We start from the raw sequence: 18,251 nt of genomic DNA, 5'->3' as shown, positions 1-18,251 counted from the left end.
GCATACAAATGTACAAGCTGTTTCGTTAGCGCTTATGTCGCGAGAGCACATTTATTCAAAATAATTAATAAGAAGATAATTTAAAAAATAATTTCTATGAGATTCAATTACATAAATATGTATTTGAATGTTGTTAAAAATATAAAATAATTTATCTCGTGATTTTAATTTATTTATTAGTTCACTCATTAGACAATTTGATATTCTACCTACCTAAGTCTGTGTTTTAAATATATAAGTATTTTAAAATGTCTAGTTTTACGGATTAAATTATAAATTGTTGTGGAACATAATATATATTATACAACAACGGATATATTAATAGATATAGGTTATATATTTTGAGCGTATGTTACGTTTATAAATGTTTAGATACATAAGTAATTCAAACTAATTGCTTATTTTTATGAACTAAGTATAACAAACCAATTAAGCTTTGGAAATTTCTTCGTTTTAGCGTACCTATTCGTCAGTAGTAATATTGGGTTATCTTCTTATTTCCCGCAAATATATCTGACAAGCATGGTTACTCCCACAGCCTACCTCATTCAAATAGTCACCCTTCGCCACTGGTTTTGACAATGGTGTTATATCATTTGTGATCTCATTATTCAGTCAATTATTATTATTTCGAGGCTTCGTGAGGCCTCAGGGTTGATTAGGGCTTGCCACTCATCTGGTGGGAAGATGTCGTATCCTAGTAATACCCGGCTGGGAGTCATGCCGGTGACGGAGTTCGGCCGTCCTCTCAGAGCGTAGGCTACTGCTGATACGCGGGTATCCCAATCGGTGTGATCAGTGCCCATAAGGTGTACGCGGAGGTATTCCTTTATTTCTTGGTCGTCTTGGTCAAATAGGTGTCTTAAACCGGTCCTGTATTGGACTCTCCACCGGGTCAGAGCTTCGAACCAAATACGGTTGGAGAATTGTACTCCGCCGACTGTCAGTATTACTCGTGGATACCCGTGCAGACACCACATTTCGTTCTCTAGTAATTTTGTGATTGCAGCGCTCGTGGCCTCTTTTACGGGGAAGGCCTCCACCCATCTACTGAAAGTATCGGTCACGATCAATAGGTATGAGTTACATTTCAAAGTCATGGGGTATGGTCCCACAAACTCAATGGATACCACTTCCCATGGATATTTTGCAGGGTGAGTAACCTGGTGTATTTCGAGGTCAATATTTTTTCTACAAGAGTAATTACATTCTTTACATTTTATTGACTTATCTCCAGAATGAGTCATTCGGTGTATTCGTAAGTAGCTCCACCTTATAGTAGAGTAACTGCATTCATCACATTTTATTGGGTTTCTTCTAGAATGAACTTCTCGGCGGTGAGATTTCATGGAAGCCAAATGTTTATAGGAAAGGTTACATTTATCACACTTAAATTGTTTTCCTCCTGCATGTTTTATTTTATGGTATTGCATTGTACTTTCATTTGAACATGAGAAACTACATTTTCCACAACTTAATTTGCTTGAATCCTTATTTATTTTTAACATTGTGTTTTTATGTTGAGTTTTATTAGTATTTTTTTCCTTTTCATTTTGTTCTTTGATTTCTTTCTTGATATCTTGTTCGTCAATTTCTATGACATCGTAAAGTGCTTCTTCATCTGTCATACTCCACGACGAAATGGGAGTCGAGTCGTTGGCCTTAATAGTGCTTATAGAGATTAACTTTTTATTTTTCACCGTTGTTTTTTTATGTAGAGCTTTTGTAAAACTAGTATTTTCTACCCTTACAACAGCTTTTAGTAGTAATTTAGGGTGTGTAAGGCTATACTGGATATTATAATCGTTACTAGTATAATAATTAGCTTTTTGATTTTTTTTCTTTTTGTTTTGTTCTTTGATGTCTTGTTCGTCAATTTCTATGACATCGTAAAGTGCTTCTTCATCTGCCGTTTTCCACGACGAAATGGGAGTCGAGTCGTTGGCTTTAATGGTGCTTATAGAGATTAACTTTTTATTTTTCACCGTTGTTTTTTTATGAAGAGCTTTGTGAAGACTTAGCAATGCTAAAGAAGCAAAAAAGTTAAAACATACACAGCACACAAAATTTTCTTTATAAAAACTAGTATTTTCTACCCTTACAACAGCTTTTAGTAGTAATTTAGGGTGTGTAAGGCTATACTGGATATTATAATCGTTACTAGTATAATAATTAGCTTTTTGATTTTTTTTCTTTTTGTTTTGTTCTTTTATTTCTATCTTAATGTCTTGTTTGTCATTCTGTATGTCATCGTAAAGTGCTTCTACATCTGTCATCTTCCACGACGAGATGGGAGTCTGGTCGTTGGCCGTAGTGGTGCATACAGGGGTTATCTAAAACAAACAAAACGTAAATAGTTATTAAATATATAAGTATTTATAAGTAAGCAACAAAGTAGGTTTGAAAATAAATGTAACAAAGGCGAAAGTCATGTTCAACTGCTTTGCAGGCCAAAAAGAGATCCTCACCAATGGCACTCAGCTCGAACAGGTGAAAAGCTACATTTATCTGGGACAACAAGTGTCTATAGATGGATGTATATTTGATGAAATTGTTGGCAGAGTAAAGCTAGGCTCGAGAGCTTTTGGCCGCCTGAATATTATCTTCAAGGGTGACCTTCCACTGTGCCTAAAGCGCAAAGTGTTCAACCAGTGTGTGCTTCCCGTGATCACATATGCGTGTGAAACATGGACCCTAAGTAAAAGAGAGAAAAGAGAGTAGCACAACGTGGTATGGAGAGGTGCATGCTGGGCATAACGCGAAAGGACAAAAAGAAGAATGAGTGGATAAGGAAGCAGACAAGGGTTTGCGATGTAATAGAGTTTATTAAAAGCCTAAAATGGAGATGGGCTGGACACATAGCTAGAAGAAGAGACGGTCGTTGGACAAATCTAGTCATCCAGTGGTATCTAAGAAGTGATAAACGTCCGCAAGGTAGACCTAGAGGCCGCTGGATCGATGAAATGGTAAAGTTCTGCAGAAGTACGTGGCAACGCAATGCACAGGACCGAGTGAAGTGGAAGCAGTTTGAAGAGGCCTTCATCTAGCAGTGGATAGATTCAGGCTGATGATGATAATGATTTATCAAAGAGTGAAAACAGATTTTCGTTTATGAAGAGAATGACAAAAAACAACGTTAATACCATTAATTGCGTAAAAGTCATTAACTACTGCTATTAACTTAATAATATTAACTACTGTACGACAACATTATTTAGGCAACAACAGGAAGTCGCTCTTATCGCGTATAGAATATTTCACAGTGTTGTCATTTTTTGAGCAAACATATCCCGCGAAATTAGGTTTTAAGTTTATATCAATTCTATTCTCAGTAAGTTTATAAGTACATTAATTTATAAGTCTAATTATTGTTCAATAAATATCAATAGAATTTTTTTTTCAAATAATTTCACCTCTTAATTATTACTATTATATTAGGTTAATTATTACAGCGTAATTATTGAATTTGGAAGAAAATGTATCATTGAACCCACATTAACTGATAATATTGCTGCAGGTATTTATCAATTAAATAACTAGAACACAAATTATGAGCAAAAAAGTAGAAGTGAAAGATATAACATATTCAATATTATATTGATGACCCAATCACATGTTTTATAATTTACAAATGATGTCTTTATATCGTATTTTTAGTAAAATTGTTGTAGAAACACATACTGTGAAAATAATTTTCTATAAATTAAATTATATCCACCTTACATAAATTTTAAAACAATATGTACCTACTTATCGGTTTAAAAATTAGGAAAAAATAGGACAATTCATTAACTAACTAATGATCATTTATACTTAATTATTATACGTCTAAAAATATTAATAAAATAGATTACGATACACATAACTTTATAATATACAAACATAATTTCCAGTATTTGGGGAAATATTTCTAGTATTACAACACTGAATTTTGACATACCTGACATGACAGGAACCCGTAAAATGGGCTTGTTGAAAGTATTGTATAGGCTCACCTTTTAAATACGACTCTTTTTCTTCTTCGCAATAAATCAAAAGTTTACTGATAATAATTCTAACATCATTTCGTATTGTGTTAGACATCTTTTGAATATAAAAAGCTTCAAATTACGTAAATTGATAGATGCGTCCAATACGAAGTGTCAAAAATGTAATGAAAAATTTGGGGGCGTTCCTAATTTGAAACCGGAAGTTCGATTAGCTGTACGTAGTTCACAGATTTGCCACGTAGCCAAGATGAAGTTGCCGGACAATACTGACATGTCATAATCTAAAACACATAGCAACTAGATTAAATACACAGCCAATTTACTCGATCCATTTAATTACATTTGAAAGATAAACAATAAAATAATTATTGAAAGGAATGTCGATATCATAGATGGTGTGGCAGTACCACACCTAATGCGAACTAGCTTACCCTACTGGATGTATAGCAACAACCTTATTATTATAACCATTATTTGAACATGTACCTAAGCGAAAAAAAATGTTTTTTTAAAAACGGTACATGTTCAAACACGCGCGTTACCGTGGTCTTACTCCCTACTTTATTTATCGTTTGTCAAAGTATGGCTACGGCCGTATGTTGTAGCTTAACCACTGGGGAATGCCAATAGAAACGGCGTATTTCAAAAAAATACTACCTTATTTTTAGGTCAATAATTATTATAAAGCAAACATTATTCGTAGAATGTTTATCACATTTGAATGGTCAAAAACATAGCTTATAATCAGTATCTTTGGAGTTATCTTTAAATGTGTAAATCTTGCCTATTTTTTAAATAATAAAATGCCTAATTCTAGTCAAATTTGGGATCACAGAGATTATCATTATAATTTTTGATCGTAAATATTTCACCATAATAATGTCGACATAAATTTTACTAATAGTTTTATAAATGCTTTTAAAAAATAATAAATATAAAAAATCATAACACCACTGCACATGGACAGTCGAAAACATTATAAAGAGGTTTAAAAGAATCCTATTTTATTTAATAAAAATACTTTATGCAGTCATCAAATGTTTAAAATAAATATAAAGGATAATAAGGCTTCAAAATTATATACCTAAATAGATTATCTACAACGTTTAAGGAATGTCCAGGGATATCCTCTGAAAATGGCATAAAACTCAATTTTGATCTATGTGGCGCATGTAGGCCATTTAGCCACGCGGCCATCGTAGGACTGTGAATTACAATGGTGGTGGACAATGTTCAAATGTATTTAATAAACAAAATTTCACTATAGTAATCTTTAGAAAAACTAACCTCAAAAGAGCAACTGCCATTATCGACGACACTCTCTTCCTTTACATTGATGTCAATGTCCGGGCTGTTTGGGTGCATTATTGGCATATTAAGTAAGCAATGCTGCTCTTCTGTGACATTTGGTTCGCGTTTTACGTCCATTTTGATTATTTAACACAAAACGCGTGAACGACTTTAGACGGTACGCATGTGTCAGTAATGAGTGGTTCATAGACAATGAGTGGTGTATCCATAGCAGTGTTGCCATATTTTGAAAGTGGAATTATAGTACAGAGCCTCCAAAATTATAGTATTTGGGGATAAAGTATAGTACGCAATGTCATCTGTTGAAAATGTATAGGTTTTTTGTTTCTCAGAAAAAAAAACGGAGAATTTTGTAGAATGTGTAAATATTTCACCGCGGGCCGCAGGTTCCCAATTTTCCATAGTCGGCTCGTTTTTTTTAGGAAAAATATTTCGCCGCGGGCCGCAGGTTCCCTATTTTTCATAATCAGCTCGTTTGTTTTAAGAAAAAATATTCGGCGCGGGCTTCAGGTTCCCTATTTTCCGAAAGAGTCGATTGCGAAATGGCAAATGCGAAATTATAGTACTTTTATATTAAATTATAGTACGATATTCAAAATTATAGTATTTTGGGCTATACCTATTTTATATCGTACATAGCACGCGGACCAAAATTATAGTACAAATACTATAACTATAGTACGGTTGGTAACAGTGATCCATGGACAGTCTGAGACTGTGTTGCCATCTTTTTGTCGTCCTATTAAACGTGAAAAAGTTAGTATTTTAGGCAACAATTTATTATCATTTTACGGGTAGGTACTCACATGTTAAAAAAATGTACCTATTGGTTGTTTGTTTACTCCCAATAAAGAATTGAGTATGTAGCAAATCCTGAGGCTCTTTTTAATTCTGCACCTAGGAACTTACCTCTTCCGACCAAAAATGCGTACCAGTGAAAGCACGATAAATGCTGCGAACTGCTCTCGGTTTATGCATTGACGCTTAGTTAATATTGGTGTATTACACACACTATTGCTATTGTTCATTTTTGTAGGACACTCACACATTCAAAATGTAGTGTATTGGGATATAGCCTATCGGAATTATACCTATTTATTAATCTGTTCTGTGGGACGTAAGTAGGTAAGGTAAGGTTAGGTTTTCAAAAAAAATATCTACGGACTGGCAAAAGCACGTTCTTCACGATTGATTGCAAACAGAGTTACGATTTTTCAATTTCAATTTGGTTGTGAGTGATAATAACCCAGAAATTAACGTACCTACGTTATGTAACAAAATTAAAATGACATACCTAACAGAAAATACAAACAAAAAACATGAATAAAATACGGGGGAAAAAACAGTTCGCTGTTTTCTTTATGAAAATATATTTTTTTGGACAGCCAAAAGGAATTAAGTGATTTAAAAATTCTAATTGCAAATAAATGAATACATTCCCACATAGGTACATACTCCAAAACAATATTATTCTACCATAAATGAAAGAAAAAAAAAACTCCATTATTACTAAGAAAGGAGTCGTAGTAGTAGCGATTTGTCGTTATTTATAAAATACGTGTCGGTACTTGATACTGGTATTTGGTATCTATGGTTAGGTTAAGCGTCAATTACATTGAGCTTCTTTACGAGCTGTTTGTTGGCGAATTTATTATCGGATTGTAAAGTCGTCCGGTGTCATTATCGAACAAGCTAACAAGCAGATTGTAAACAATCTACCGAGAAAAGTTGAAAGCCGGTTAACTTTACAAGCTACACGCCGGCGTGTCGGCCTACTGCGTCTGCGCAGTAGAGCGCAATAGCAACATCCCGGTAAAAAAACGAACTAGGTACGTTCTGTCAAAATAGTCGTTGGCTTGTGGCTTCTCAGCGAATGGAAAATTTTGTGTGTAATCATCAAATCGCAGTAGCTGTATCGCCCGCTTTTAAATTCGCCAACAAACAGCTCGTAAAGAAGCTCAATGTAATTGAGGCTTTAGGTTAGGTACATGGAATTATCAATAAGTAGGTACCTACTAGGTACTTTGTTGACGGCTCCTACCATATACTAATATACCATAAACTATTGCCGACTCAAGAGGCGCTAGGCGAGGGTCTAAAGATGGCGCTGTCCCAACCCGACTAGGAAATTTGTCATACTTACTACATATTTTTTTTTACAAAAATGGATATAAAATGCGAACCAAGTGTATTTAAAACTGACCCAGAGGGGCTGCATTGTGAAGATGTGCCTATATCGTTTAGAAACAGTTCGGACGCTAATATTTCTGTAAAACAAGAGTCTGGCGACGATGACAGCTACACGTTTGAGGTTAGTTTTTCAAACAAGTTTAATTGTCAGATGTGATTTATTTTATACATTTAAAGACATATATTGTTGTACAAATACTTGTTCAATCAAACAATAAACATTATGTAGGTATGTGTGTTTAAATGTCAACCGAGATATTTTGTCAACGTTATTATTATTTTTAGTAAGACAACCGAATGAATTCAGTTAAATACTGTGAGTAGGAAGGTGCTATGTGCCAAAAATAAAAAGTGTAGGATATTAACATAAACACTTTATTTGTTTAAAACATTTATTCATTTTTTTCAGTACTTAAACTTAAAATGCAGTTCCGATATTACCTCTGCTTCATATGTTACAATACTTAAAAAAGTAATATACCTACTTAACAATAATAGATACGAAAAAAAATAATAAAAAATGAAATTAAAAACGGTGTACAACACAGGGCACTGCCATTTGTTGATCGATCATAAATATTATGTTTTCTTTACTTCTGGAGCCATAGCACTTTTGCAATTTAACGCATGATAATTATACCATTATACGCAATGACATTATTAATGGACAACGCACTCAATACAGTAGCTAGCAAGTAAATTCGCGCATAGCGACATTCGCACATGTATAAGTAGACGTCACGAAATTTCCATTATGCGATATCATATCACGCATCTGAAATTTATAGCAATATGACCTTTATTGTAATGGCGTTAGAACAATGTTTCTAGTGTCATTGTTCATTTGAACGAACCCGTTCCAACCAAACCATCCGGCAGACCCGACAAAAAGCATCGGGAATTTATAGCAACATCACCTTTATTGTAATAGCGTTGGAACAGATTATGCCATTCGGCAGACCCGACAAAAAAGTGAGTGTAATTTTTTTCCAGATGCTTCGTCCATATTAAAGTCATTGATTCTACGTAAATTATGTTTTTTTGTATTTTTGGTACCTACATTGCACCTTTCTACTCAACGGTGTTCAATTATTCATACATTAAAACATTACAACAGGCCATGATGTGGCCGAATTGTAGTGAAGTACATAATATAAGTGAAATCGCAAACACACAGGCTTTGAGAAAATCACAAAAATATGTGTTAGTAAATTTAGGGTGCCATGTGGAGAAAGGATAACCTTAATTATTATTCTCATTAGATTAGACTCTACCAAACAAACAATAAGATGACTTCTCAAACAAGGTCATTGGTAAGGGATTGTCCCGAATTGAAGTCCTTGGACACGGTCAGGTTGATGTTATTACACAATGGACATTTTAGTGTAGATTATCAATATAATAATTATTACCAATGTAAACTAGATGCTTACATATTGCTCTTATATTTTTGTAACGTGAATGAAAATGTAACGAAAACACGAAGAATGGCAATGGAAGTAAACTAGATATCGCGAACCGGACAAAAAAATTACAGTACCTACTGTTAAAACTTTTATGTTAATTAATACATTTTGTTTCCAACCATTGAGCTGATAGAAAGATATTTTCGTTAGTACTAAGTTTAGGTACTTAGCTATTTCTATATATACCAAATGAATCTCTTCGATTTGCCGCCCTTCAAGTAACTGCCGCCCCTAAGTGACGCTCAATCTGCCTAACCCCACGGGACGTCACTGATTGGACTCATGAAATGTGATAAAAATAATGTATACAAAAATGAGGCGGCATTTTGGCACTGCCTAGGGGCGGCATTTTATCTAGGGACGTCACTGGTTTTAGTCAAAAACAATTGCAATGCGACTTATGTTCGCATCGGTGATTTTGAATAATCGATAACAAATTTAAAAAATCATTAAAATGGGGAAAGAAAAAAAGTTAGCAACCTTAGTCATGGAAGATCTTTATTTGACAATCCAAAACCTGACAAATTTGATAAAATATAATTGCAAACAAAAAAGAACTTTTTATATACAACGTTTTTAAATTTTCTGTTGAATCATATAAACTTGACTCGACTAGCTTAAACGATCAAAAAAAATTGTACTTGATAAAAATAATACTGAAATGTCAATTTTACATGTCATATTGATTTCCATAGTAATGCACGGATATATTAATAATTTAGTTGCTAGGACCCCAGACCCACAAGCAATAATGATATCGAAATAACTTTTCATACAAAACAGAATTAACGGAAAATTAATTCAATTCTACTTAAAGATGGCTAAAAGTATAAAAAAATGCATTGGCATCGTGTTCTGATATATTCTAAAAGTTTCAAATGTCTAGCTAGTCGGGAAGTTAGTTAATAATCGATTGCAAGATTTGTACCGGACAAATAAGAATACGAGCTAATAAAAACGTTGTAAAATTGCTAAATTTGTTGAGTACCTACTTCAAGATGTATAAACTAAGGAATGAAAAAAATACAAATTATTTAGATATTTAATCGAAATACCTATTACTAAAGATCACATAACTCGCAACAACTCTTTGGTGAGCACCCTCGTTATAGGTTGAGTGTCTGGGTATGGGGAATGCATCTGGAAAAGTGAGGTTGTCTGCGGTTGTGTTATAGCCCCGCAATCTGAGCTTACATTCTTGCCTCGAAATAAGTTTGATAACGATTTGATTTATTGCTTATTGTTTCAAACTTCCCTCCAACGATATTGTTGTCTGAAAATTCCGTACATAATAAAATTAATGTTTTTTTTTTATAATATACTTGTCTTATTCAAAATAGCTTTACAATTCGCACGATGAGTGTAAAACCAAGGCATGTGCTACTACGCCTAAACAACTTTCACATTATCTGAATAAGAAAATAGACATAGGAATGGTTTATACTTCCCCCTTAAAATCACAATGGAATCATATTGTATTACCATTTGACAGTGGCGCACCCAAGGGGGGGTGGGGGCTAGTGGCCCTGGCACCCCCCAAAAATGAGAATTATCAGAATGATTTTAAACATTGAAATTGAAAGCCAATAAACTATACCTTTGGGCTTAGACAAATAAAGACACGGCAAAAAAATGATTTGTTATAATTCTCCAGCACCCTTTTTAGAATTTTTTTTTAGATTTTAATTTCTAACACAAAAATTTCGAATCACTAATGTCAGGTTTTTTTAGAAACACAATCTATAATAGAACTGTCAAAAAATTGTCGGTGTCCACCCGAATTCCGGAGTGGTGTAGGTCATAGCTGGGGAAAGCTGACAGACCTCTAGCCTGGGGGCCCGGCCGTGGGTAAAAAAAGTCGCCTGTGGCGCTATTATACTTCGTGGCCATGAACATTTTCAATTACTTATATAATTGTGCAATATATTTTTTGATTATTATGTGTCGGTACTCGACAGCTCCATTATTAAAGTAGATGTATTAAAAATCGCCAATAATTCACTGTATAAGTACCCTTAATTTGAAGTGAAACACAATTTGAAGAACGTTAATGTAGTGTTTCACACTGTCTTTAATCTTAGCGGTAGGTAGGGGGCCCGCCAAATATCCTAGCCTGAGGGCCCGTTTCAGGATGTGGGCACCATGGTGTAGGTACACCGAGTGCAATAGACAAAAGACCGATAAACGAGAAATTAGGCTGTGAAGAAGAAAAAGATCCTATGGGACTAATTTACATTCTCCTCCTTGGGCCTCCCCCAATATTAAATCCAGGGTGCGCCACTGCCATTTGATGTAGGTAAGTATACACTTTTAACATTGTCATTACTGAATTCCTTGTGACCTATTTCTACGGGTGACCAAAATTTATCTATCAACGCAGTGACGTCCCTAGACAAAATGCCGCCTCTAAGCAGTGCCAAAATGCCGTCCCATTTTTTATACAGTATTTTTTATAATCCTTTCATGACTCTAATATCTAAGAAATATGTTGTATGGATACATTACTAACAAAATATATACCGCTAAATCTAATTTAAATATGGCACCTACTTCAATTTACAATATTGCCTGTCCACAGTTTCGGTCACATTTAAATATACACCGACAAGTTTCAAAACTCGCGAATGAGTGGCAAAAATATTTGGATAAATTATAATATAGGTCACTACCTATAATTTAAATATAATTCGCAAACATGCACGTGTCATTGCTAGTCATCAAGGATGTGACGTCCAAGGACAACGGAAGTAAACTAGACATCGCGAACCCGACAAAAAAAAAACAGGCCTTTTAAGCCTTTTATGTTAATTAATAGGTACATTTTGTTTCTAACCAGTGAGGTCAATCTTTTAATGGAAATATATTTCCGTTATTGCTAAGTTTAGATACCTATTTCCATATACTTACACCTAATGAATCTCCTCAATTTGCCGCCCTTCGAGTAACTGCCGCGCCCAAGCGACGCTCAATCTGCCTACCCCCACGGCCCCACGGGACGTCACTGTATCAACGCGTTGAATATGCTTGACAATCTATTGTATTTTTAGCACCTTGCCAAAAGACGTGTTGCCGTCAAAGACGAATTTGTTGGAGACACGTCACCCCGAGACAATTATGAAGATACACAGCCCGGTTGCTCGTATTCGGAAAACAAGCAAGGAAATAAGGTAATAAAAGTAAATTAACATAATAACTCCTGAGCGGAGCATTGAGCGTCCACGTGGTGTAGGTTATTTAAACAAATTAATTTATATTTTGATAATAATTAGTTGTCATCATTGCTTTAACCAATTGAAGGGTAGATTACAAAAACAACTTAATATGTCAGAACAGAACTGAACAATTTTACAGGAGAGCAAAAAACTTAGATAATAGAATCTCTTTTCTTGTGAATTATGATTTTTTTTCTTTTGATGTGATACAACATGTGCTTATTTTTCAATTAGAAATAATAACCTTTAGAACTTTCGATGTAGGTACCTATTAGAAAAATATGTAATGAAAATAAATACATGTCCTTTGACTTACCTAATTATTATGATGTATTTGGAGAAACTCTTTTGTCAAATGATTATTTTTGATGGATTAAAAAAACTTTAACACCTTTTAACTCGTGCTGTGTGCTTATTATTGAAAGAATGGTAAATGAGAGCACATATACGATATTTAAAAAACAAAATGACATAAATCTGAAATATGAAAAAAACTGACATATTGTGTTGTTTTTGTAATCCACCATTCAATTGTTGTGACCTTGCATTAACTCATTCACTGCAGACCAGTTAATTATTATTTAATTACCACATGCAATTAACATGCTAATAGTATCTAATGGCCATTTAATGGCAACGCACCAGTTGCATTGTTAGCACTTTAGCTTATATTTAAATACACACATACATTTGTGTCGATCTCAGGATTGATTCCGGGGTCCACGATTTTACAAACGATCGTTCTACCAATCAGGTAATTTTAGATGGTTACAGCTTACCCACTTTTCTGAATACTGTTTAGGTACCGCTGTTTTTATAAGCTTTTGTGTATTATCAGCGCTCGAAATTGAAAAGTTTATGAACCGGGCGCTCCTGAAAATATTAGTGTGCGAGTTTTTTTAAATACCTACATAATTACACTGACATCTGATACACACAACAACTTACTAAAGATTTGAGCAGGGTACGCTTTTCAGCGTCGCAGCACTACTTTGTACATAATTAGTGAAAATAGTAATATCATACCATATCCACAGACATTAAAGATATCGAACGGCGAATTATTCTCGAATACTTAACCCAAATCCTATGGTACTCGTATCAGAATTTTTCTTTAGTAAGATAAGAAAACAACACAAAAACTTATTATTGTGGATAGAAATAAGTGTACAGAACTACAAACTTATCTAAAGAATAGATGGGGGAGCCACTGTCGAAAACTACCCATACGACATTCGAATGACGTTTTCAAAATGGCGTCCATATGATAGTTCGTAGTTCCATTTTTGACCTTTCTTCAGATAGGTAAGTTTGTAGGACTGTATACGAAATGTGATGAATGTCATAATAATTTCCAAACTTGAGCGCCATTGTTAATTTTTCTTGTGTTACAATTCATTTCAAATGCTGTAGTAAAACATACTTATTCATAACTATACTAGAAAATCCACTCGGACTAGTCAAATTGCAACTAATTTTTGTCAATTTCCTGTAAGTACCCGGAGTTAGCAGTTGCCGTTGAACTGCTGAATTAAAAAAGTCTCAAGAAACGTAGTTGTTAGAATTATATATAATAAACTCTTTTCAAACTGATATGGTTCTCATGTTTACCAAAATTATGTTTTGCCATGTAATTATTTGTGTGCTTAATGTTTTTTTAGATTATCTCTGCGACCACCGAAACTGTCAAGTCGTCGTCGAGGATCACAGGAGTACAAGCACGTCCTGATAGCATTCAGATAGACGAAAAAGACATCAAGAAAGAAGTCGAAAAACACGAAGTAGTTGAAAAACATGATCCGTCAATATTTTGCATTAGTAATCGTTACAATATTCAGTCTAGCAATACAAACCCTGAGTTATTACAAGCTATTATAAGGTTAGAAAACACATTTTTTTATAAAGAGAATTTTGTGTGTAGTATTTGCTTTAATTTTTTTGAATCGCCAGAATTACTGAATCTTCACAAAGCTTTACATGAAAATAATATGGTAAAAATAACTAATACAGGTTTACGGAAATTTAAATGTGATCAATGTCTCTTCTCATGTACACGATCTGATAATATGAAATATCACAAAATGACGCATTCCGGGGAAAAACCATTTAAATGTGACGTATGTAATGTCTCGTGTGTTCATTCTTACGACTTGAAGAAACATAAAATGACTCATACGGGAGAAAAGCCATTAAAATGTGATCAATGTAGTTATTCTTGTATACAGTCACGTGACATGAAATTACACAAGATGACTCATTCTGGAGAAAAGCCTTTTAAATGTGATCACTGTGATTTCTCATGCATACGTTCTACTGACTTAAAAAAACACAACATGACTCATTCCGGAGAAAAGCCATTAAAGTGTGATGAATGCAATTACGCTTGTATACAACCTGGTAGCATGAAAAAGCACAGGATGACTCATTCTAAAGAACACCCATTTAAATGTGATGAATGTAGTTATACTTGTATACAATCTGGTGTCATGAAATTGCATAAGATGACTCATTCTCAAAAAAAACCTTTTAAATGTGGCGAATGTAATTATTCATGTAATCGTGCTTTTGATTTAAGAGAACACAACATGACTCATTCTGGAGAAAGGCCATTTAAATGTGATACATGTAGTTTCTCTTCTATTCGACGTTTTTCCCTTAAAAAACACAAGATGACTCATTCTGGAGAAAAGCCATTAAAATGTGATACATGTAATTACTCTTCTATTCGATCTTTTTCCCTAAAAAAACACAAGATGACTCATTCGGGTGTATAACAATTCTTATATTTATTTGTAAACTATCAATACTTGGTATTACCAAATGAAACCCCTAGTACGAAAACGTCTCAAATTCCAGATCAGTAATCTAACCAAAAATATCAAAACACCCCCAACTAAATGTTGACAAGCCCTGTCTGCAAAGAAACATTATTACAAAAGTAAATAAACGCACCCTCGGAGGGCGGAACAATATATACCTGCCGGCGAAGCCATCGCCTGCGAACCAAGGTCGCTCCGCAGAGGTGACAAAAAAATTAGCGTTAGATTTTCGAAAGTTTGCCGAATAGCTTCCTCTCACCCCGCACCACGATGTGATACATCCCTTGCATTCTTACCGACATGCTTCTTAAAAAAAATCAGTTACCAATAAATTCATCCCCACTGCGGGTAGTGACGCGATCATTAAATAACGAAATAAAAACATAACGAAAGAGTGATTCCAGTGTAAATCCATTAAAGTGAACCAATCCATCACCGATATAGCGTAACCCTAGTTAGTGTTAATCCGCCCATCAGTGACATGTGACAAGTGTAACTATAATAATCGCCCACCCCTTATGTTTAATTATCTATCTATAACCGTAAAATAAGTGCTTGTGTAATTGCAATAAAATCCACCCTGCGCAGGCAGGGCTAACAAATGTAAATCTGTGTTATTCATTTTTTACTTGTGCCCGTTAAAAATGTCTCTCTCAACATAAAAATGCCCGAATGAAGCACTTCACAACACACACGTGAGTTCTAAAAGGTATTATTGGGTATAATCGGCTGGGTCTGTCTTTATTAAACTATTATGCACGTTGGCGATATTCTTTGTAAAACACTCCTCAAATAGTTTTATGATTCTGTTGATTACAACGTTAAATTCGTAACAGTGATATTTAAATGTATATTTTTATATGTAGAATTTTACTTATGAGCCACGGGTAACCCCAAGTCCATAGAACTAACGATACAGTGTTTCTAATCCTGTGTCGGCCAATAACAACAATTTTTAAACGCGTGTTTTATGCGAATTATAGCCCCCAGAAACAAATAATGGGAAGAAACTTTTAACTACTGCAAAGTCTACCCAGAGCACGAAAAAATATCATACGTAGTACAGTAAAAATGAAACAATGATGCGGTTCGTCGATTGTTTATGTACGAATACGCGGTCACCGGCTACCAGGCATTTATCACGGCTATCCATACGCATGCACACTATCGACCGACCCATTGCCGACTCAAGTAGAAAGCTGATACATTCACTAGTGGTCGTAGTTTTTCCGCCCCTCCCGTTGTTGTCAATGTGTGAACTGTCATTGCCGGCCATTGTTCTATAGAGTGCTCATACTGACGCGTATCTCGTGTTCACACAGGGAATGGTTTGATTTGAATGAATTAGTTACATATTGGCATTAACACACCTTCTACAAATGGAATGCATAGATCAATGCTTTGACAGCTGATGGATAACGGGAATATGTATTATTTATTTGAAATTTTTTTATACTTAATTCAATTTTAAACGAGAAAGGGTGAATCAATATGTCAAGCAATCAGGGATCTGATTTTGACAGCTTAACAGTGGACCACTCGTAGCTTGTGCAAAAAGATATGCTCAGGCTTAATTTATCTAAAGATGGTGCTGACCGACCGCATTATTGTTTCGTTTTTACTGTACCTATCTTTTGGATATTATAATTACGGTAATATTTGATACCAACACATCTAACTGATTTACTTTACAGATACTCTTATTATGTCTGGCAATTCCAGGTCGATCAATGGTTTCATAAACCTTTAGTGAATTAAATTCTAATAGATTTTGTATTGTAATATTCCATTTGAGTCGTTTTTACGACCAATGTGTCGCCTTTCGGCATCTTCAAGCTCTGTGCACTCACCAAAAGGTAGGTAGATACACACTGCCAATGAATACAATTCTAACTTATATAATAAATTTATACAATAAGTAAGTAAAAACTTTATCACCTACCTATTAAGTGTTGGTAAAAAAAACCCATTCAGTATTAATACAAGCAAAAGGCGTATAAATCGTCAAAACCCTAATAATCGATCATTAAATAATAAACAATAATACTACTACATTCAAGAGGTTTAAAATTAATCCTAAAAGCCAAAAGAGAAAGTTGGAAAACATTTTGTGACTCCGTCAACTCGGAAACTTCCTACTCAGAAATGTGAAGAAAAATGAGTTGGATGAAGGGCAAATCGGGAAACAAATTCAATAATCAACTGGATGAAAGCATGGCGTCACTCCTCCTTCAACAACTAGCAAGTAAAAGTGACGAAATGAAGGAAGAAATCGCAGAACAGGAAACATATAATCCTAATGATACAATGAATGAAATTCTTACAGTGGCGGAACTAAGATCAGTAACCAAAAATAAAGACACTGCCCCCGGCATGGACGAAGTTTCATATTCCATGATCGCTCAGCTGCCAGAGATCGGGAAAAATAAACTAGTGGAGATATTCAACTTAATCATGGAAACCGGCAAAGTCCCTAGGCAATGGAAGGAAACGATGATTATCCCAATCTTAAAACCAGGGCGAGACCCTACCCTAGTGTCGTCAGTCAGACCAATTGCACTCATATCATGCATGTGCAAAACGTTCAACCAGATGATTGCAAGAAGAATCGAATGGTTTGCAGAGAAAAAACAACTATTTCATCACAATACTACGGGATTCAGAAGGCAAAAGTCGACTCTGGAGAACATAGGCAACCTAGTACTAGACATCAATGCAGCACAGGTCAAAAACGAAGTAACCCTGACAACATTCCTGGACATCCAGGATGCGTATAATAATGTGCATGTGAAAGAAGTGTCAAGGGTGTTGAATGAATGGGGAATCGGTGGGAAGATCACTAAATATCTTAAGCAGTATTTAAATGAAAGAAAAATCACCATGTGCATTAATAATGAAAAGAAGAGTACGGTATGCTCAAGAGGCCTTCCGCAAGGAGACCCCCTGTCCCCATTACTATTCAACATTCTTACAACTGACATATTAAAGTTAATGACGAGGGTCAACATTGTACAATATGCAGATGATTTCGCACTTTTTTGTTCGGGAAAAAGAGTAGATGAATGTCAAAGGTTAATGCAGAAGAGTCTTGACGAAATGAAATTATTATTGGAAACGCGAGGCCTCAAAGTAGCTCCCAGCAAAACTAAGGTGGTTCTTTTTGCCAGAGGCAAGAGACAAAACCAGCTTAACTTAAAAATCGACGGCACTATAATAGAAAGAGTAGACACTTATAAATTTTTAGGTATGAACCTGGACTATAGA

The 18,251-nt window shown here is 34.8% G+C and overlaps 1 long non-coding RNA gene across 1 annotated transcript; it reads left to right on the top strand.

Annotated features, from left to right (window-relative positions):
• Window positions 1–7,377: 7,377 nt before the first annotated feature.
• On the top strand, window positions 7,378–15,595 carry LOC147076576 (uncharacterized). The gene is made up of 3 exons (XR_015069654.1): window positions 7,378–7,611; window positions 12,004–12,123; window positions 13,830–15,595. It is a non-coding gene; the product is annotated as an uncharacterized LOC147076576 (long non-coding RNA).
• The last annotated feature ends 2,656 nt before the right edge of the window (window positions 15,596–18,251 follow it).

The sequence above is a fragment of the Rhyacophila brunnea genome, unplaced genomic scaffold (assembly GCF_057557595.1).
Source record: "Rhyacophila brunnea isolate RB1 unplaced genomic scaffold, BYU_Rbru_1.0 scaffold_13, whole genome shotgun sequence".
Classification (NCBI taxonomy): Eukaryota; Metazoa; Arthropoda; class Insecta; order Trichoptera; family Rhyacophilidae; genus Rhyacophila; species Rhyacophila brunnea.
This window is presented reverse-complemented; position numbering and strand designations above follow the sequence as displayed.